Here is a 23095-nt window from a genome sequence, read left to right as displayed (position 1 = left end):
GTTGACCCTATCACACGATTTCCGTGATACTGTTGTAAAAGCACAATTGCTGACTTGATATATTAATTTTTTTAAAAAAAGGAGTTGTATTATTCTGAATTGAAAGAAATTTGCTACCTGGAATAGATGTGAGAATTTGTAGGAAAAACATAGAACAGCGATAACAGATTCGAATTAACATTGATTCTATCCCAAAGAAATGTGTTCCAAATCGCCAGCTAATTATCCATTAATAATGCGTTTGAGTATGCACATGGAATGGAGAATCCTCTAAGCATAGAGATGGCGATACAGAAATTTCACAATGAGGTGACTGAGGTCATGAGATAGCGATCGCACAAATATAAATGGCGGTGGTTTCGCGAACAAAGGGTATAAAAGGGCAATACGTTGGTGGAGCTCTCATTTACGCTCAAGTGATTCAATTAACAAACTTCTAATACGGGATGGTAGTTGGAACTAGAAGCATGGGACATTCCATTTCGTAAACGTTTGAGAATTCAATTTTTCGAGATCGACAGTGTCAAGGGTGTGCCTATAATACCACATTTCAGGCATTACCACTCGCAACGGACAAGGCAGTAGCCAATGGCCTTCACTTAACGACCGAGAGTAGCTGCGTCAACGTAGAGTTGTCAGTGGTGACAGATAGGCAGTACTGCGTGAAATAACCGCAGAAATCAATGTGGGACGTACGACGAACATTTCCTTTAGGGCAGAGTGGTGAAATTCGGCGTTAATGGTATATGCCAGCATACGACCATATCGGTTGGACCCTAGACGACTGGAAAACCTTGGTCTGGTTGGATGAGTCCCTATTCCAATTGCTAGGAGCCAAGGGCAGGGTTCGAGTACGGCGCAGATTGCCATCCATATTGTCAATAAGACACTGTGCAAGCTGGTAGTATCTCCATAATGGTGTGGACTGTGTTTACATGGAATGGACTGGGTCCTCTGGTCCAACTGAACCTATCATTGACTGCAAATGGTTATGTTTGGCTACTCGGAGACCATTTGTAGCCATTCATAGACTTCATGTTCCCACACATCGATGGAATTTTTATGAATGACAATGCAGCATATCACTGGACCACGATTGATTTGATGAAGATTCTGGACAATGGCCAGCCATATCCCGTGACATGTGTCCCATCGAGAATTTGTGGGACGCAATCAAGAGGTCAGTTCGTGGACAAGATCCTACATAGGCAACACTTTGCAGTTATGGACGGTCCGTGCCACGTCGAAATGCTGCACTACGCCGGGAAAAAGATGTCGACACGATATTAAAAGGTAACCCACTGCTCTTACCACCTCAGTGCTTGTTCAGCGATTCGTTGGATGTTTGTAAATACTGAAACTGACTGCCAACATGAGAACACGTACCCGGGCCAGAAACGATCTTGAAAGTAAGGTTGCGGTGATACGAAACACCTCTTCAAAGAGTTGTTACCTTCTCCGATAGTAATAAATTCTTTTACTCTAATACAAAAGAAATAAGAATATGGATATAAGGTCTCGTCGACGGCGAGATCTTTAGACACGGGTGCAAGTACGTATTCTGGAAGTAAGGAGAGGTAAATCCTTTTTAAGGGAACTATTCCGACATCTATCTAACCTAGTTATGGAAACCACGATTTGGGGGAACCTACTTTAAATTTCAGAGAAATGCGTGAAGCACTGCACATCCACAAAGTGTGAAGTTGTTCGTGTGAGTGAGACTTTCGTAACTTTTTTTCCATGTTATCACCTCAACAGAGTAAGTTAATTATAAAATTTATTCCAGATAACGCAAACAGCTGGCAATTGAAACCATATTTATGAACTGTAATTTAAATCCAAAGATGAAAGTAGAGATGCACATGAAGCGTACATTCAACAGGTCTGTTCAAATTGTCTGGCCCGTTTCCCCCTCAGAATATTACGACACATATATAAAGAAGATCGCAACAGGAAACTCATGCTGCCTACGCCAGGGAATTGTTCGATTGCCTGCAATGGACATGGCGCTCTGTTCATGTGAGGCGGAGCCACATTAGGATGCCAGTGCAGCGATTTATTCCTTTCAAATGAGAAACCAACAGTTACGAATCTGTCTGCGCTTTTAGACAGTGGGGCAAACGAACACTGCAGATTCTTCAAAATGTCAAGGGCAAACTTTCTTTGAGGAAAAGAACTGGCCGGCCGTTGTGGCCGACGGCTACGGTCGCAGGTTCGAATCCTGCCTCGGGCATGGATGTGTGTGATGTCCTTAGGTTAGTTAGGTTTAAGTAGTTGTAAGTTCTAGGGGACTGATGACCTCAGAAGTTAAGTCCCATAGTGCTCAGAGCCAGTTGCATCATTTGAAAAGAAGTTACGAGGCAAAGTTCTGAGAAGTAGAAGGGAGGATACAGCATAATCTACAGGACACTGAATCACAGGACATCTAGCCGTAGTTCAGCTGGAGAGCAATGAGGGAAGTAAATCGGTCGTGACGTTCTGGAATTATTCTACTTTTCATTTACTTATTTAATTTGCACGCTGATATCATACATCCAGCGAGCTTATAATGCACAAAGTTCAAAACAGCCTGTCGCACAAAATTAATTCTCTTCTCCGAATAAGATAAACGAAAATAAGGACTCCATAATATAACGAACGAGGATTTAAAACTCGCTGTTTCCAAATAACCACTACACCACTTCGTTCTGTCCTATGTAAATGAAAATTTGTAAAACTGGTCGGCAGTAACGACAAAGCTAATAATTTCTAAATTGAAAGATAAGGTCACCTCACATTCTGAAACCAATTAGTTTCGAAACTTGGTTTTACTTACCGTTTGAGGTCACCATTTACAGTAGTTACACTGAATCTTTGAAAAAATACACTGATGCAAGTTGTTTAAGGAAGAGGTGCTGTTTTGTCATGACGGCACTGCAGACTGAAACTCTGCCCATTGCAGATCAGACGTTTCGACATACCAATATAATGAAATGAAGGTAGAAAAAATGCAAGTAGTGTGAAACCCGATAAACAGTCAAAAGCAAGGGAGGAAATTTTCTCTGAATAGCGCAAGTACTGACCAACTCGCTGGAAATGCACTACGATAAAATTATGACGACTACATATCGAACAGTAACAGCGACGAGATTTCATTATGACTACGAAAGAACGAAACTTCCCGTACAACTAAACATTATAACAACAGACCATTTAAAGAAATCGATGCACAATATTATCCTTCAGTCGCCCCCACCACACCGTCAGCTTCATCTTTTGTTCTCATTCACGAAGTACTGAGACTACGGACACAGAGAAAATGCTATCTATGACCTCCTGCAGTTACCTCCAGTATCCCTTTGCGACTATAAACTCAAGTGCGTATTAAGCATTAGGCACGTTCGTGGCAGGCGAGCGGTGGATGACGCGCTGCGGGCAGCAGCAGGTGAACTGAACATCGCACTTTCTGCAGGCCTAAGGAAAGAGTGCGCCTCCTGGTTTCCAAAAATAGTTGTGCTTTCTCCTCGCGGGAAAGCCACCCCGAGTACTGGAGTGCATTTCCCGTACCTACACGATACGTCGTGACTACAGAAATCAAGTCATTACAGGGAATTAATTAAAATTCCTACCACTCCTTGGCATTATATGCAGCTGGTGTTTCCGTCTGTGGTGTTGCACATTCCAGATGAAGACGATTGGCCTGGAAAGCAGGTACAAATGGGATAATTTTTCATTTTAGGTGCATTTACATTTTAAGTTTAACGTCTGAGTTGTTGAAATACACCTGAAAGCGTCGCAGTTCAACAAGGTGCTTCACATACGTCACAAAATGTGTAAGCTTTCACTGGCGGAACTGTAACGAATATTAATATTTTCCTAACGTTTATGTTGGGGTCAACTGGATACACTGTGTTTGCTCCTCGTCTGCGGAGGACATCTTCATGGTGGGTCGTTGCTTCGATTCACTACCCACAGAGGTTCCACGCTGATTCAATTACTGAAATCTTCCTCGCTGTTATGCTATAGTCTGACAGATTTTCATCATCAGCGAACTACGGTACCCAGCGGATCGAGACTACGCGCGGCCTGAAGACGTCCTCTGCAGACACAGACAAAACATTGGATTTATAAAAACAAATCCGTTCGACCAAATCTCTAAAGACGCTTATCTACTAAGAGTAGAACGCGTAAAGTGCAACTTTAAGCTCATTGTTGTCAGGAACGAAAGAAGAGGCAAAAATGTTGTTGTTGTGGTCTTCAGTCCTGAGACTGGTTTGATGCAGCTCTCCATGCTACTCTATCCTGTGCAAGCTTTTTCATCTCCCAGTACCTACTGCAACCTACATCCTTCTGAATCTGCTTAGTGTATTCATCTCTTGGTCTCCCTCTACGATTTTTACCCTCCACGCTGCCCTCCAATACTAAATTGGTGATCCCTTGATGCCTCAGAACATGTCCTACCAACCGATCCCTTCTTCTGGTCAAGTTGTGCCACAAACTTCTCTTCTCCCCAATCCTATTCAATACTTCCTCATTAGTTACGTGATCTACCCATCTAATCTTCAGCATTCTTCTGTAGCACCACATTTCGAAAGCTTCTATTCTCTTCTTGTCCAAACTATTTACCGTCCATGTTTCACTTCCATACATGGCTACACTCCATACGAATACTTTCAGAAATGACTTCCTGACACTTAAATCAATACTGGATGTTAACAAATTTCTCTTCTTCAGAAACGCTTTCCTTGCCATTGCCAGCCTACATTTTATATCCTCTCTACTTCGACCATCATCAGTTATTTTGCTCCCCAAATAGCAAAACTCCTTTACTACTTTAAGCATCTCATTTCCTAATCTAATTCCCTCAGCATCACCCGACTTAATTAGACTACATTCCATTATCCTCGTTTTGCTTTTGTTGATGTTCATCTTATATCCTCCTTTCAAGACACTGTCCATTCCATTCAACTGCTCTTCCAAGTCCTTTGCTGTCTCTGACAGAATTACAATGTCATCGGCGAACCTCAAAGTTTTTATTTCTTCTCCATGAATTTTAATACCTACTCCAAAATTTTCTTTTGTTTCCTTTACTGCTTGCTCAATATACAGATTGAACAACATCGGGGAGAGGCTACAACCCTGTCTTACTCCCTTCCCAACCACTGCTTCCCTTTCATGTCCCTCGACTCTTATAACTGCCATCTGGTTTCTGTACAAATTGTAAATAGCCTTTCGTTCCCTGTATTTTACCCCTGCCACCTTTAGAATTTGAAAGAGAGTATTCCAGTCAACATTGTCAAAAGCTTTCTCTAAGTCTACAAATGCTAGAAACGTAGGTTTGCCTTTCCTTAATCTTTCTTCTAAGATAAGTCGTAAGGTCAGTATTGCCTCACGTGTTCCAGTGTTTCTACGGAATCCAAACTGATCTTCCCCGAGGTTGGCTTCTACTAGTTTTTCCATTCGTCTGTAAAGAATTCGTGTTAGTATTTTGCAGCTGTGACTTATTAAGCTGATAGTTCGGTAATTTTCACATCTGTCAACACCTGCTTTCTTTGGGATTGGAATTATTATATTCTTCTTGAAGTATGAGGGTATTTCGCCTGTTTCATACATCTTGCTCACCAGGTGGTAGAGTTTTGTCAGGACTGGCTCTCCCACGGCCGTCAGTAGTTCCAATGGAATATTGTCTACTCCGGGGGCCTTGTTTCGACTCAGGTCTTTCAGTGCTCTGTCAAACTCTTCACGCAGTATAGTATCTCCCATTTCATCTTCATCTACATCCTCTTCCATTTCCATAATATTGTCCTCAAGTACATCGCCCTTGTATAGACCCTCTATATACTCCTTCCACCTTTCTGCTTTCCCTTCTTTGCTTAGAACTGGGTTTCCATCTGAGCTCTTGATATTCATACAAGTCGTTCTCTTATCTCCAAAGGTCTCTTTAATTTTCCTGTAGGCGGTATCTATCTTACCCCTAGTGAGATAGGCCTCTACATCCTTACATTTGTCCTCTAGCCATCCCTGCTTAGCCATTTTGCACTTCCTGTCGATCTCATTTTTGAGACGTTTGTATTCCTTTTTGCCTGTTTCAGTTACTGCATTTTTATATTTTCTCCTTTCATCAATTAAATTCAATATTTCTTCTGTTACCCAAGGATTTCTACTAGCCCTCGCCTTTTTACCTACTTGATCCTCTGCTGCCTTCACTACTTCATCCCTCAAAGCTACCCATTCTTCTTCTACTGTATTTATTTCCCCCATTCCTGTCAATTGCTCCCTTATGCTCTCCCTGAATCTCTGTACAACCTCTGGTTTTTTTAGTTTATCCAGTTCCCATCTCCTTAAATTCCCACCTTTTTGCAGTTTCTTCAGTTTTAATCTACAGGTCATAACCAATAGATTGTGGTCAGAGTCCACATCTGCCCCTGGAAATGTCTTACAATTTAAAACCTGGTTCCTAAATCTCTGTCTTACCATTATATAATCTATCTGATACCTTTTAGTATCTCCAGGGTTCTTCCATGTATACAACCTTCTTTCATGATTCTTAAACCAAGTGTTAGTTATGATTATGTTGTGCTCTGTGCAAAATTCTACCAGGCGGCTTCCTCTTTCATTTCTGTCCCCCAATCCATATTCACCTACTATGTTTCCTTCTCTCCCTTTTCCTACACTCGAATTCCAGTCACCCATGACTATTAAATTTTCGTCTCCCTTCACAATCTGAATAATTTCTTTTATTTCATCATACATTTCTTCAATTTCTTCGTCATCTGCAGAGCTCGTTGGCATATAAACTTGTACTACTGTAGTAGGTGTGGGCTTCGTATCTATCTTGGCCACAATAATGCGTTCACTATGCTGTTTGTAGTAGCTTACCCGCATTCCTATTTTCCTATTCATTATTAAACGTACTCCTGCATTCCCCCTATTTGATTTTGTGTTTATAACCCTGTAGTCACCTGACCAGAAGTCTTGTTCCTCCTGCCACCGAACTTCACTAATTCCCACTATATCTAACTTCAACCTATCCATTTCCCTTTTTAAATTTTCTAACCTACCTGCCCGATTAAGGGATCTGACATTCCACGCTCCGATCCGTAGAACGCCAGTTTTCTTTCTCCTGATAACGACATCCTCTCGAGTAGTCCCCGCCCGGAGATCCGAATGGGGGACTATTTTACCTCCGGAATATTTTACCCAAGAGGACGCCATCATCATGTAATCATACAGTAAAGCTGCATGCCCTCGGGAAAAATTACGGCTGTAGTTTCCCCTTGCTTTCAGCCGTTCGCAGTACCAGCACAGCAAGGCCGTTTTGGTTATTGTTACAAGGCCAGATCAGTCAATCATCCAGACTGTTGCCCTTGCAACTACTGAAAAGGCTGCTGCCCCTCTTCAGGAACCACACGTTTGTCTGGCCTCTCAACAGATACCCCTCCGTTGTGGTTGCACCTACGGTACGGCTATCTGTATCGCTGAGGCACGCAAGCCTCCCCACCAACGGCAAGGTCCATGGTTCATGGGGGGGGAGGCAAAAATATAAAGATGAAATCAACTGGAAGCATAGGAATACATTGTCTGTATTTCGGTCACATAGGTTTTTGTTCCCGATACGTGTTCCGGATGCAGAATCTCCATCATCAGGATTTTTAACTTGAGGCTTTCCATCACGACCTAGCAAAGCAATTGCAGCTTCATATTGCGAAGTCTGCTCCAGTAGGCAGTCGATGCACTCTAGCCTTGAATCATATGAAAAGAGGCAAAATCGCAACTCATCGGACCGCACTACACTTCCGTGTTGTTTGACCCATTGAGGACTTGCAGCTTTATACGTTTCTGTGAGAAAGGCCCTTTCCCGAGGTGTCCGACTCTAAATATCCATTCTGTGTGGTAGGCTTCGTGATGTTCACTCAGAAAGTTGTTCAGATGGACCTGCATTCACTGACAGCAACCATTTCCTGCAGTATGTGGTTCAAATGGTTCAAATGGCTCTGAGCACTATGGGACTTAACTTCTGAGGTCATCAGTCCCCTAGAACTTACAACTACTTAAACCTAACTAACCTAAGGACATCACACACATCCATGACCGAGGCAGGATTCGAACCTGCGACCGTGGCACTCGCTCGTTTCCGGACTGAAGCGCCTAGAACCGCTCGGCCACCTCGGCTGGCTCCGAATTGGTCGCACACACTTTTTACAGGGGACACATCAGAGGCCGTGCTGCCCACTGGAGTATCTTAGCATCATGTTGACAGTCTATAGAGACACGAGCATTGTCCTGTTGAAAAATAGTACCACGATACTTTCACATGAGAGGTAATGCATGAGGGGGCAGGATGGAAGAATGAAGGAAAGAGGTAAGTTTAACGTCCCGCCGGCAGCGCGGTGTTATAGATGGACCCCAGTCTCGGATAACTAAGGATGGGGGAGGAAATCGGTAGTGCTCTTTTCAAAGAAATCATCAAAGAACCTTTCTTTCGCGATTTAGGAAACTCACGGAAAACCTAAAGTGGGCGGGTGGACGGATATTTGAACCGTCGTCCACCCGAATTCGAGTCTAATGTGCTAAGGTTGGAAGATTAGGACCTCTGCCCAGATCGTCACCATACCCGCCGACAATGGTCATCCGGAAAAGTACAGAACCCTGATTCGTAACTCAGCACAATGCGAGGTCATTCACCAGCAGTCCTTGCTACCCGGGACGACACAACTCCAAACGAAGCTATATGTGGTGCGGTGTTGACAGTACACGCATGGTAGAGTAATATCCAAGCCCGCTGCTTCCAATCTGCGGCCCATGGTGCGGGATGACACAGAACGTTGGAGGCAGTCCATTACTTGTTCTCGGATGGCAGGAGTAGATGTGATGGGATTACGATGTGCTCAGTGCAGTACAGCGAACCTCCTTAGAGTGGTCAGACGTAGTCTACCATAACCTTGACAAAGAGTATGTCTGCCCTCGCGTTCCCATGCTATTGTGCCACTGTCACGTTTGGATGACCGACAAATCTGGATACCACTTCGTCCAGCTGGCCAAATAGAGACTACAATGACGCTCCTTCAAGGTCTCTCAGGTGCTGATAAAGCTGTCTCAGACAATTACGCGGCATCTCCGTGTGTTTCACAGCGATCACGCCTCACGCTTATACACAATGAAAGGTCTGGTTACAACATACAAACAAAACTAAAGCAGTCTGGGCCGGCCTCGGTGACCGAGCGGTTCTAGGCACTTCAGTCCGTAACCGCGCTACTGCTACGGTCGCAGGTTCGAATCCTGCCTCGGGCATGGATGTGTGTGATGTCCTTAGGTTAGTTACGTTTAAGTAGTTCTAAGTCTAGGGGACTGATGACCTCAAATGTTAAGTCCCATAGTGCTCAGAGCCATTTGAACCAAAGGAGTCTGGTGGCCGCTCTATCTGCCGCAGAGAATTGTTCCTCTAATCATTTACGTACCTGCCAGTGGCTGTGTACGTGTACGCATTTACATTGACATCTAATCTTGTCTGCTGGATGCTCCACTTCGTTTGTCAGGAAGTGTATTTTGTCACTATCCTTGCGTGCCATGTGACACGATTATGGGTTCGTTAAAACAAGAGTACTCGTTGTGAACTGCGTGAGAACAAGGCTGACATTCTCAGTTTACTTGAGACATTTAGAGATAATCACATTATTAACTGCTGTATCAAAAATCAGGTACTGAAAAGAGTGTTCGACGCAACAAAATTAAGCTACGCATCGACATAAGTACTATCCAAACAAAGCCACACTTGGAAAGGTTGCAGCAGTAGTGGCCCACGCCGAGACACCTGGAGTGTTGTTGCGAAAGGGCTGCGAAACGCATGGGCAGCGGGCTACGTGAGTCCTACAGTGCCTGTGGCGGCGTCAGCAGGCGAGGAATGTGCTGCACACTTCCCTCGGGACAAGAACAGCCCACTGTGCTGTCCACACAGATGACGCGCACCACAGTCGGTAACGGGTAACTTCACTGGACTCTGATATCACGTGGAGCCTGAACTGACGTCACGTATGCTGTGCTGCACTGGTCCCTACTGTGGGTTATGTTTCGGAAGATGGCACGTAAACCTGACTTTGTTGGGTTTTGTTTTGGACTGAATGAAGGAATACGTGAAATGTATTCGCAGTTGCGACTATGGACAGCCATCAGCTGTATAACGGAATGACGACAATGAAAATTTGTAGTGCACCGGGACTCGAACTCAGATTTCCCGCGTATCGCAAGCGGTCGGCTTACCTTTACGATATCTGAGCATGACTCATTGCCAGACCAAAAATTTCATATGTTGCCAACCATGTGTCGGCAGACTGTACTTTCACATGCATTATGTATATTCCTGTACAGTGGAGGCGTTTTACTTGAAAGTCGCAGGCCCGGTGTCAGCATGTGTGCATGTCCAAAGGAATATTGCATCGTGATTCGGAATAACACAGGCACTGCAATATCGAATCGTTTGAATGGAGGATGGTTAACGTCTCGTAGACCTCAAGAGACGCAACACCAGTCCAGCTGGAGAAGAATGTAAGAAGCGAATATTCGAAGCTTGCTTTAACGAAAAGTTCAGTTGTGCACTTACAGAAAACTAATGAAAACCCAGAATAACAGAAAAATAACTTTAATCCTTCCTCTCGAATACAAATCCAATGTTCGTGCCACTGTATTCCTACAAGCTGTTTATTTTTAAGTGATGAGTAGATGACGCTGCTGTTCGTTATATTACTGTGTATAACTCAGAATATCACGATTAATTTGAAAACTTGCGTGTTTCTCTACGCAACACTGCAGTTATTAGCGTATAAAGTGTAATATTATTACGTTTGCAATTTGTGCTTCAGATTTGTTAGTTTCATAAGCCCAATAGCGTAACTACACAGCGGCAGCTGGGGTGCGTGCTCTGGGTGCCGTTTTCGAGAGGGAGCTGTTTCACTATGGGAGAACAAATAAGGAGGACGGAAAGGAAGGATGAAGAAAAAGTGAACAAAAAAGAATAAGCACAGAAAAACTATAAAGGGGGGGGGGGGTGAAGGAGGAATTAGAAGAAGAACAGGGAGGAGGAGGACGTGGAGGGAGAGAAGGGACAGAATTAAGGGCAGTAAAATGGAATGGGAATCGTGTGGAGATGTATGAAAGGAAGTTCAAAAATGGTTCAAATAGCTCTGAGCACTATGGGACTTAACATCTCAGGTCATCAGTCCCCTAGAACTTAGAACTACTTAAGCCTAACTAACCTAAGGACATCAGACACATCCATGCCCGAGGCAGGATTCGAACCTGCGACTGTAGCGGTCGAGCGGTTCCAGACTGAAGCGCCTAGAACCGCTCGGCCACCTGCGGGCGGCATAAATGGAAGTCATAAGGACATTCTGACTGGGCTATGACGAGTAACAGTTCCATAAGACCTAACTACAGAGACGGTTGTTTCTTGCTTTCGTTTACTAGATTGAGTCGCTGGAGCTCTGCCGAGCGAGTTGACCAATTATCTCTATCCTACCTGGATGTAGAACTCTGAGAAACGGCCTCCAACGCAGCGCTGAAGAACTGACTGCTTAGGGGTCTGCGCAGCCCATAAGCTCCACACTGCCAAATAACATTCTTACACGTTAAGACTAACAAATTGTTTGATCGTCTTTGGAGCTTACACATAAAGTCTGACAAATTATTTGATCGTCTTTGGAGGCCTTCGAATACTTATTTCTGATTATGAAGCTTATGTCATCAAGTATAACAGTATTTGAAGTAGGGTCCTTAGATGAGCACAATATTTTATTTTGCCTTCTAATGAATGGGATTGCCATGTAGCAGTCAGTCAACAAATGAAACACTTGGGTCGGCACGATAAGACAGCTGCAGTTCGACATCTAGTTTGTCTTGAGACCACTCGAGCTAACGCAATGATACGGTAAATTGCACTGTACTTTTTTGTTTCTGTTTGTTAAACCTTTGCATTGATCGGTAAGGGAAAAATGAATCATAAATAGTATAACTGTTGCAAGCAATACGGCTTTGGACTGTGTCGTTCCATGTTTTGAATTCTATCCTACAAATAAAAATTATTGAAATATTTACCTTTTATTTCTCCATAATGCTATATTGATCTCAATAAGGAATAATCACGTTAAGCAACAAAGAAAATTAATCAAAAAATAGGGTGAAGATTGCCCTGGCGTCATTTACCATAGTGAAGCCACGCCTACCCCTACGATCGGTTAGGGAGTCAGTTACCAATTTTGTTACCAAGTCGGAGCACTAATAACAACTTTATATCTTTTTATCAGTTAAATTACAAGTCTCATCAATGTCAGCAAAATTTAAAAGTAACTTACAGTACGACAACCGAAAATGCTGAACGTGTAATTATGGCAGTGCACCTCACTCCGGGAGGAAAGGAGCTAAAATTGCCGCAAACCAATTGAGATTTTGGTTTTCGTCGGGTTCCCTAAACCACATCACACGAATACTTGGGTACTTCCTTCAAAACACCACAAAAATTTATTGCCTATCCTTCTGCTATGAAATATCGCTGCATATCTAGTGACGACGAGACAAACTGTAACCTATCTCTTTCCGTCCTAGTCACTTGACGCCGAAACTGGCGCATTTAAGTCACTGTAAAACATTTAGCAAAGTCACTATTTGGAAGCAAATTTTTTTTCCAGTTGAGACATTTCAGGTCTTATCTCGTAATTTATACTTTTTCTATCTCGTCCCTGAGACTCTGAAAAAAATTACTCAGTCCCTTTACTGCGCTAGAAAAACAAAGCTTGAGTTACATTAAAGGCAATTTATCCCACCACCAGTTTCGAACCCTATGCCACTTCCAGTTATTTAACACAACGGTTATGTTGTTGCAAAGATTTGTGAATATCGACCTCCCACAGAATTGTTACAAGAAACCTGTTGTTTTAAGTAATTGATGGGCACTTGCGAATGGCTAGTGTCTAATAACAGTGCAGTATGAAGAACATATTGAACAAAATAAAATTCCACTTCTCTTGCAGTTGTAAGATTACAGTCTTTCCCTTCAGGTCAGATTCTGTCTGTCCACTTAGGCAGCTACTGCATATCTGAGACATTCAAACAGTTTTTGTTCAAGCTGTATGCCGTTTGTGTCTTCTAGGTGGTGGTGTTATTATTCTCCACAGCTGTGCACGGGAAAAACCATTGCCAATGATAATGAGTGTGATGTCAATGTGATGTCATATGTAAGCGAAAAAATTTTATTTTTAATCTTCCTCTCATACTCAGTGGTACAGTGTCTTATTGCGCAATACCAGATTCTCTGGTGTTGCCAGGAGATGCTACACTGGATCACCCGTTGTTTGTAAACTATTGAAATAGTTGTTTCATCTGTAACGACCTGTTGAGAGAGGACCTTAGGTAACCTCGGGTTTCCCGGATATGGATCCTACTACACGTTACATCGCCTCATTCATTTGATCCGAAAGAGAATAACTGCCTCAAGATATTTTCAAGCTCCCACGTTGGACATCAGCTTGCTGCGCACCATCGACACACATTTTTGTCTTCCGCCTTTTCTGCGCCGGAGGGGCAAAATTATGAATCGTCTGTAACTCTGTGCGCTTTCCCCTTCCTAGCTAGTGCTAGGGTGATCTCTTGACAAAGTGCTGTGGGGCGATGTCATGCAACCATATTTGTGTAGCATGGAACCCCAACTCGTTCTGAGGTTATTATGGCTCATTAATTTTAAATCTCTTTTTATCTAAAAGAACAAGATAACGCATAGCCCGTGGGAAGGTAATTACATACTACCACAAATCAGCACCAGAGTTGCCCACAAGCTAAAGATATTAGGCAGAGAAAATGTTACTGAATTACAATATTTTTGTATCATGAATATTTTAATTATGTTTAGAATATATAAAAAGTTACTTTTCCATATTACCACCATCGCTGCTCATACGTTTTGTTAAACTACATACGTGATTTCTTACCTCATGCCGTAGTATAACTCCACCCTCTCCCTCATGCGATTTGTTTGAGCCACTTGAGCATCGTAGTCTGCAAAAGCCTATGAAGCTAAAAATTTCATACCACGGTTATTCTTCTTATAACAGAAGTTTATCCGCCCAGATCGCATAAGAGTACATAATGATTACTAGTTTCAGCGAAATTAAATCACCATCTTCAGATCATTGAACAGTTCTCTTTATTATTTTTTAATTGGGGACAACGTATAGACACGGTGAACAATGATCTTTTTCTTGGGACTTTTCATGTCCTCTTATCTCGGGACTTTTTGAAACTGATGAATAGGAGGCTCATGAATGTGCCACGCTTGCTGTGCTTTACACGTGGCCAGAAAACCACACAGAACTAACAATGTCCGCCTTTAACTGCTGTAAAATTAACCAGCCATGGTTACAACCACTGCCAATCTAATAAAAATATGTCTTTATGCCATCAGTGTCACTATTGAAACTAATTCTCGCCTGGTTGCCATGGATTCAATATAATGAATTACTTTAGGGAATAGTCAGTCTCACTTCTTTCAACTTAATATCCGACGTCGAAAATAATTGCCAGGAGACTACGATCCATTTCATCAACGCAGTTGAAGCCACTGCAGCTACTGGCTAGATCCATTTTCACTGTCAGTACAACTACTGGAATTTTTAATGTAGGTATTTGAGTCTGGATATATCATTGCATATTGCATATTTTCAGATTTCCAGAAGGCTTTCGACGGCGTTCCTCACAAGTGCCTTCTAACCAAACTGCGTGCTTATGGATTATCGCCTCAGTTGTGCGACTGGATTTGTGATTTCCTGACAGAAAGGTCACAGTTCAAAGAAACAGACGAAAAGTCATCGAGTAAAACAGAAGTAACATCCGGTGTTCACCAAGGAAGTGTTATAGGCCCGCTAATGTTCCTAATCTATATTAACGACATAGGAGACAATCTGAGTAGCCGTCTTAGATTATTTGCGGATGATACTGTCATTTACCGTCTTTTTAAATCATCAGATAATCAAAACGAATTGCAAAATGATTTAGATAAGATACCTGTATGGTGCGAAAAGTGACAATTGACCCTGAATAAAGAAAAGTACTAAATGATATCCACTAAATTCCGGTTTCGCGGTAAGTCACACAAATCTGTAGGCTGTAAATTCAACTAAATACTTAGGGATCACAATTACAAATAACCTAAACTGGAACGATAACATAGATAACGTTTTGGGAAGAGCAAACCAAAGACTGCGATTCATTGGCAGAACACTTAGAAGGTGCAACAGGTCTACTAAAGAGCTGCTTACACCACGCTTGTCCTCCCTATTCTGGAGTATTGCTGTGCCGTGTGGGATCCGCATGAGGTGGGACTGACGCATGATATCGAAAAACTTCAAAGAAGGGCAGTGAAATAGGGGAGATGGTGCCACAGACATTATACGTAAATTGGAGTGACAATCATTAAAACAAAACAGTTTCTCGTTGCGACGGGTTCTTCTCATGAAATTTCAAGCACCAATTTTCTCCTCCAATTGCGAAAACATTCTGTTGACACCCACCTACATAGGGAGAAATGATCATCACTATAAAATAAGAGAAAATATGGCACAGAAAAATTTAAGTGCTCGTTTTTCCCGCGCGCCGTTCGAGAGTAGAACGGTAGAGAGACAGCTTGAAGGTGCTTCATTCAGCCCTCTGCCAGGAGCTTTATTGAGATTAGCAGAGTAATTACGTAGATGTAGATGAAGGTAGTGCATTTTAATTCATACTCCGCAAGCCACTATGAAGTGCGTAGCGGAGGGTACCTTATACCACAACCAGTCACTTCCTTTCCTGTTCCACTCGCAAACAGAGCGAGGGAAAAGCGACTGACCCTGTGCCTCCGTACGAGCCCTAATTTCTCTTATCTTGCCTTGGTGGTCCTTACGCGAAATCTACCTTGACAGCAGTAGAATAGTTCTGTAGTCATCTTCAAATGCCATTTCTCTGTTCCCTCAGTTTCATTTTCAGTTTTCATCATTCGAATATTGGTCATTTTCTCCACACTTTTCGCTATGATTTTACACTTCACGGTGCACCATATTCTACGTAAACTACATTCATGCTTCATTGATCATCAACAACTCATTGTTTACTTCGGAAAAATTGAGAGATAACTTCATTCACTCCGTCAGCACTGTCGCGCCGCATTGTCCAGCTGAGTTTCGTGACAGCGCATTATATAGACGTTCACCCTCGCCGGCCGGTGTGGCCGAGCGGTTCTAGGCGCTTCAGTCTGGAACCACGCGACCGCTACGGTTCACCCTCAAACGTCGTACTTATATGAAATAGCTATTATGAAATTAATTAAATGAAGGCTATAGCGCAACGATTACTCAGTGATCACCACCCACTGTTTGACTGCTTAGGTTGGCAGTAGTTCGAATGACGACGATTTGCTACTTCTGTCGACAAATACCTATCTACTGCTAGATTTACGTTCATACTCCACAAGCCACCAGCTGTCGTTACCTTTCCTGATTCACTCGCAAATGTACCGAGGGAGAATAGACTCTCTATACGCCCCCGTATGAGTCCTAATATCTCATATTTTATCGTCGTGGTTCTTACGCGAAATGCACGTCAGTGACAGTGGAATCATTCTGCAATTAGCCGAAAATGCCGGTTCTCTAAATTTTCTCAACAACGTTTGGCGAAAAGAACGTCGTCGTCCCTTCAGGGAGACCTCTTTGAATACACGAGGCATCCCCATAACATTCGTGTCTTTGTCGAAGCTATCGGTAACAAATGTAGCAGGACGCCTCTGAACTGCATCGACGTCTTCCTTCAGTCCGACCTGGCGAGGATCCCAAACAGTCGATCACGACTCTTGAATGAGTCACACTAGTGTTATACATGCGGTCTCCTTTATATATGAGCTATACTTTCCTACAATTCTGCCAATAAATAGAAGACGACCATTCGCCTTGCCTACTACCGACCTTACATGCTCCTTCAATCTCATATCGCTTTCCAACGTCACGCTTAGATATCTAATCGACGTGACTCTCTCAAGCAAGACACCACATATACTGCATTCGAACATTACAGGAGTTGGCCGAGCGGTTCTAGGCAGTTCAGTCTGGAACCGCGCGACCGCTACGGTCGCAGGTTCGAATCCTGCCTCGGTCATGGATGTGTGTGATGTCCTTAGGTTAGTTAGGTTTAAGTGGTTCTAAATTCTAGGGGACTGATGACCTCAGAAGTTAAGTCCCATAGTGCTCAGAGCCAGAGCCATTACAGGAGTGTCTTGCCTACTCATCGGCATTAACTTACACTTTTTTACGTTTAGAGAATGCTGTCATTCATCACACCAAATAGATATTCTATCTAAGTCAACCTGCATTGTTCCACAGTCAACGATGACACACTACTGCTGACTGCAGCGCCATCAGCAAACAGTCACAGACTGCTGCTCATCCTTTCCTTTAGATCGTTTGTGTACATAGAAAACAAGAACGGTCCTATCACACTTCGGTATTTTAGATGTCTTTGAGCCACTTACACACCTGAGAACCTATTTCGTATGCTTAGGACTTCATTAACAGTTTGCAGAGGGACACTGTGTCAAATGCTTTCTGGAAATCTATGAATATGTAGTCTGGCTGTTGCCCTTCATACATTGGTCGTAGAGCGGTCCTATTATACTTCCCTGAGCACTCCTGACAATGACCTTGTCTCCGAGGAACACTCACCGTTCAGGTCAACGCACTGCATTCCGTTACTTAAGATGCGTTCGAGCTGCTTACATATCTGCCAGCCTATTCCGTATTCTTGACCCTTCATCAGCAGTCTGCATTTGGTCACTGTGCCAAACGCTTTCCGAAATCTACAAACATGGAGTTTGCCATTTGTCCTGCGAGAAAAGGGAAGACTGGGTTTTTCACGAGCGATGCGTTCTAGATCCTTGTTGATATGTGGATAGACGAATTTCTGGCCGAATGAAATTTATTGTATTCTGCAGCAGAACGATGTTAACGGTATTGACCTGCAATGGCTTAGTCACAGCCTGGGGGATATTTCTAGAATGAATTCTAGAAACATCCCCCAGGCTGTGGCTAAGCCATGTCTCCGCAATATCCTTTCTTCCAGGAGTGCTGGTTCCCAAGGTTCGCAGGAGAGCTTCTGTGAAGTTTGGAAGGTAGGAGACGAGGTACTGACGGAATTAAAGCTGTGAGGACGGGGCGTGAGTTGTGCTTGGGTAGCTTAGTTGGTAGAGCACTTGCCCGCGAAAAGCAAAGGTCCCGAGTTCGAGTCTCGGTCCGACACACAGTTTTAATCTGGCAGGAAGTTTCAGTGTGGATATGATTTTGGTTCCGTAGTGTATGAAAAAGTCTTGTGGTAATGGTACAGAGCGGTTTTATGGCTAACAACTACTTTAATGAATTACGCGATTGTGCAGAGCTTAGCCTAAAAATAGATCTGCCTGGCAGAAATTGTTACATGCTTCGTGCGGAGAGTGAATTTTATAAAAAGTCAAATTCTTTGTACATCTATATAAACTTTCGGAACAGAAGCAGATATGGAAAGTGCATAAGTTTTTTTCGTATTTGTTTGTCATTAACACTACCCTCCTGGTCCTCAATTTTTCTTCAGCCTTCGATCCGACTACTTCAGATCAGTTACCATCTGTTGATGTTCATGTAGTGATTTTGTCATGCATCTCTTATTAGGAACTCTATATATTTGTTTTTCAGTGCATGGGTTTACGTGTTTCGATTGTGAATATTTTTCCGTTCTATATCTGTTCATTGGTTTAAAGTAAGTTAACAGCTGTCCAAGGTGGTCGTCACGATTGGTGCAGAGTTGCTTGATTTATATTACGCCCAAAAACTGAGAGACTGAAATGTCATGTTCATGAGCACATTTTACTGTAGCCCAATAAGTGCTCTTTCCTTTGCTCTCTTCCTTTGGAAGATGTTTCATTGCCGTTAGCTTTGACAACGGTGATGACAGGTGGAAAGGAAATTTGGGGGGCAAACGGATTTTGACGCCGCCTCAACACTGAGATGAGCACAAACTTAGCACTCTCACATCTCATCTCAATTGCTTAGGCTTGATGAATGAATGAATTCAATATTAGAGAAAGCCCATATTTGGATGTCAGAATGATGATTCTGAACAGCTCGTGATGAAGCATGTTTCAGCTATGTGTCAGAACTAGTAACTATACGACGCACATCAACAAAGCACTGCTGATAATAGAGAGTACCGTTAGTAACACGAGAGGTAAATAACATAGAAAACTTAAACCTAAAGAAGACGAAACGAGACATGGAGCAGATCAGTTGTCGTAACGAAAAACAGTGCAGCTATCCACAGAGTACGAATATCCCTATGGTAAGCATACCGTACTGTGCATGCGCCAACAACAAACCAGAATTGTCAAACGAATTCGGTATAACACTGTTTGTTTACATTTTGCACCATGCGCCAAACATTAGTGTTCAATTTTTTGTCCCGTTGTAACACATTTAGTTACTAGTAACAGCAATGGTGCTGTTAGGGATGCAGATTGTAATAAAAGATGAAAGTATAGTTTTCATAAGTAAACGAAGGTATCATTTAGTTATCATAGTAGTAACAGCTATTTTATATGATGAAAATGATCTGGACATAGTTTAATAAAGACTTAATATCGTAGAGCTAATTTATTTGACTGTATGGGAAAATATTTAAGAGACGAATGCTACATTAATTCGGTAGTGTGGGAGTATTCTGCAAATTAGTCCGTTGAGTATATACACTGTCGAGCAATTTTCACCTGCAGATAAAATGTATATATATGGTGCATTAGCTCCGAGTTACACAGGTGTGCGTAAATTAAAGTAGCTACAATACGAAAGTATGGTTCTAGCACCTATGACCTGGAGAATGAGTATGTGCGTTTAAATATATGGTACTAGAAAGTAAAAACGAAAGAATGTAGTCCCTAAAATACTTCAAAGTGTTTTAAATCGGTAATTTTCTGCATGAACAGCTCAAAGTTCGATGTATATCAGAACGCTATAACTCTGACGCTCTAGGAATCCATATTGCAATGCTGCAGCAGCGTAATCTATTAACCCTCGCAATAATAAGGAAAGGGGGAGGGGGGGCGGATAACTGATGCTTGCGTTTTGAAAATATTGTTGTCTAGCTTAACCATATTTTAAATTTTTTCAAAAATATTTATTGTTTTAATGAATTTTCCAACACATTTCACATACGTTTTAAATTTTTAGCTTAAACTTAACCCATAAATTTACGTCGCAATAGAAGACGTCAATGTTCCCAATGATCGTATTCAAAATTTCCAGGGTCAGGGCCTTACTTACCCATCAGCATCTCTTTAAAAGCATGTTGAGAGTGAAAGTCAAAAACAATGAACGAAATCTGCGTATTTTAATTTTTTTGTGGTGTTCATAAAGTCAGTAGCGGACGTTATTGAAAGTGCGTTGATATTGCTAAGTGTGTGCTAAAAAGTATTTTCATATCCTGGGCTCTACTCACATACCAGTATCTCTTTAAAAAGTATGTTGTTAATAAAATGTAACAACAATTAACGAATTTTATTTTTTTTTTATATTTTGGGTGGGAATCCCCCTCTTCCCCCCCCCCCCCCCCCCCCCCTGGCCTTGGTATTGCTAGGGTTAATACAGGCACTCGGTAAATCTATCAAACAAAGTACAAAATTGAAAACGTAGCAGTGGCTACTCCTTTTCTCCAGCTTTTTTTTTTTTTGGTCATCAGTCTACTGACTGGTTTGATGCGGCCCGCCACGAATTCCTTTCCTGTGCTAACCTCTTCATCTCAGAGTAGCACTTGCAACCTACGTCCTCAATTATTTGCTTGACGTATTCCAATCTCTGTCTTCCTCTACAGTTTTTGCCCTCTACAGCTCCCTCTAGTACCATGGAAGTCATTCCCTCATGTCTCAGCAGATGTCCTATCATCCTATCCCTTCTCCCTGTCAGTGTTTTCCACACATTCCTTTCCTCTCCGATTCTGCGTAGAACCTCCTCATTCCTTACCTTATCAGTCCACCTAATTTTCAACATTCGTCTATAGCACCACATCTCAAATGCTTCGGTTCTCTTCTGTTCCGGTTTTCCCACCTAACCAAAGAAATAGCGAAATCTGAGCCGTGACCCTTTCCCCAAACAAGCGATGTGACCTTAGATTTTCACTTCAAAGCCTTAAACGTGATTCACTTGAGATATCAAATGATGATTATTACGGTACTCATGAAACGGGAGTATAAAATTCATGATATCTTTGATAACGGTAGGTTTGTAGTAGCGACGTAATGAGATTCAAAATCTCTAACGTGCTTATGGGCAATCAGACGCCGTACCGTAGTAAAGCCACTTACTAGGCAGGACACGATAATCAAAATTCAGTTCGCACATCCGAATTCTGGTTTCACAGATATTTCTATTCGTATGCTCCTGCCAGCACTCGTGAAGGGTAGGACGAACCAGCCACGTGCAGGCGCAGCCGCGCCGCCAGCTGACAGCCAGCTGTCACGTGCCGCCTCGGTGAACAAACTGCTGAGCGCGCTGCGCCCCACATTACGCGACGCTCCCCAGCGACACTTACGGGCTGTTGTTTACTCCCACGTCTCTCCGGCCGCAGGAGGGATAATGTTCGTTCGTATTAAGGAGATCTCGCTGGTATTTTCGACAGCAGTGATCTCGACGAAATGACAGTGTACCGTCGGTGAAGACTATAAAAGAAATTCGTTACACGCGAAAGATATCAGTATTAAAGGAAGAAAGAAGGGGAGGCTACACGGGTTAACGTCCCGTCGACATGGATGTCATTAAAGATGAAACGCAAACTGCTATGAGGGAAGGACGGGTGAGATAATAGGTCGTCAGCTTTCAAGAAACCATCCTGGTACTGGGCTTAAAGTATTTTGGTAAAGAATGGAAAACTAAAATCTGGGCAACTGGATGCGACTGGAACCACTGTTATTTTGAATGTGAGTTAATGTGTTAACCCGAGCACTACCTCTCTCTGCAGTAGTGGATATGAACTTCCGTACATCTCAATAACATTTGACCTTAAAAAATGTAATAAAGTCTTATATTTTTCAAGACCAACTGGTAAACTGAAGTTCGCTACATTGCCTTTCGGCTTTGACAAATGACGGCTCGGATGGTACCGAGGTTAAGTTGGAAGCTGACGGTTTGCCTGTGAGTTGCCGAGGCCAAAGAAAGTGTTTCGACATTCAACGTTAAAAAACTGTGGTTGTGGTGATGGGCTGTAACGTTGCAAGATCACTAGCTCATAAAATGTGATGGTTTGGTTGTGAGTTGGCGAAGCCAACAAATGTGTCCCAAGAATAACTTCTTTTGTACATCACGCAATCCATTGTTATACATACGTCTTCGCTGAAAATTCTTGTTTCCTTACTTTTACACGATATTTTCAAGTTTTAATATGCTTAAAGGTGTCAATAACAAGAACATCACGGTGCACCGTCTCCACATTCTCTCAGACTCTTCGATGTTTTCATATTGCTGTAATATGGGTGACTGCATATGTCTTAGTCTCTCTCTGTCTCTCTCTTTCTCTCTCTCTCTCTCTCTCTCTCACACACACACACACCCACCCACACACACACACATACTTATAGACAACTAATATTATAACCCCCCCCCCCCCCCCCCAGCCCGACAACGGTTTTTCGGAGGTTTCCTTTGGTTGTCAGGCGAATGCCGAAACCGCAACTCATAAATATTGCTGATTGGGATCCCTGAGCCCCACTTTTCGAGCTCACTGGGGTGCCGGCTGAAAACAACCACCTCTCCTAAGTGGGCCTTATGTCAAACAGCCCACTCTACTCCTTGAAGTAGAGAATGAAAGAAAAAAAACAATAACTCTTACTCGCCATTATGTTTATGTAGAGCTAACGAATAGCCGGCCGAAGTGGCCGTGCGGTTAAAGGCGCTGCAGTCTGGAACCGCAGGACCGCTATGGTCGCAGGTTCGAATCCTGCCTCGGGCATGGATGTTTGTGATGTCCTTAGGTTAGTTAGGTTTAACTAGTTCTAAGTTCTAGGGGACTAATGACCTCAGCAGTTGAGTCCCATAGTGTT

The 23095-nt window shown here is 42.7% G+C and overlaps 1 protein-coding gene across 2 annotated transcripts in view; it reads right to left on the bottom strand.

The window, feature by feature from the left end:
- The window catches only part of LOC126458106 (acyl-CoA Delta-9 desaturase-like), a 136901-nt gene that overhangs the window by 60723 nt on the left and 53083 nt on the right, over positions 1 to 23095 (bottom strand). The gene's annotated exons all lie outside the window — the stretch shown is intronic.

Source organism: Schistocerca serialis, chromosome 2 (assembly GCF_023864345.2).
Source record: "Schistocerca serialis cubense isolate TAMUIC-IGC-003099 chromosome 2, iqSchSeri2.2, whole genome shotgun sequence".
Classification (NCBI taxonomy): domain Eukaryota; kingdom Metazoa; phylum Arthropoda; class Insecta; order Orthoptera; family Acrididae; genus Schistocerca; species Schistocerca serialis.
This window is presented reverse-complemented; position numbering and strand designations above follow the sequence as displayed.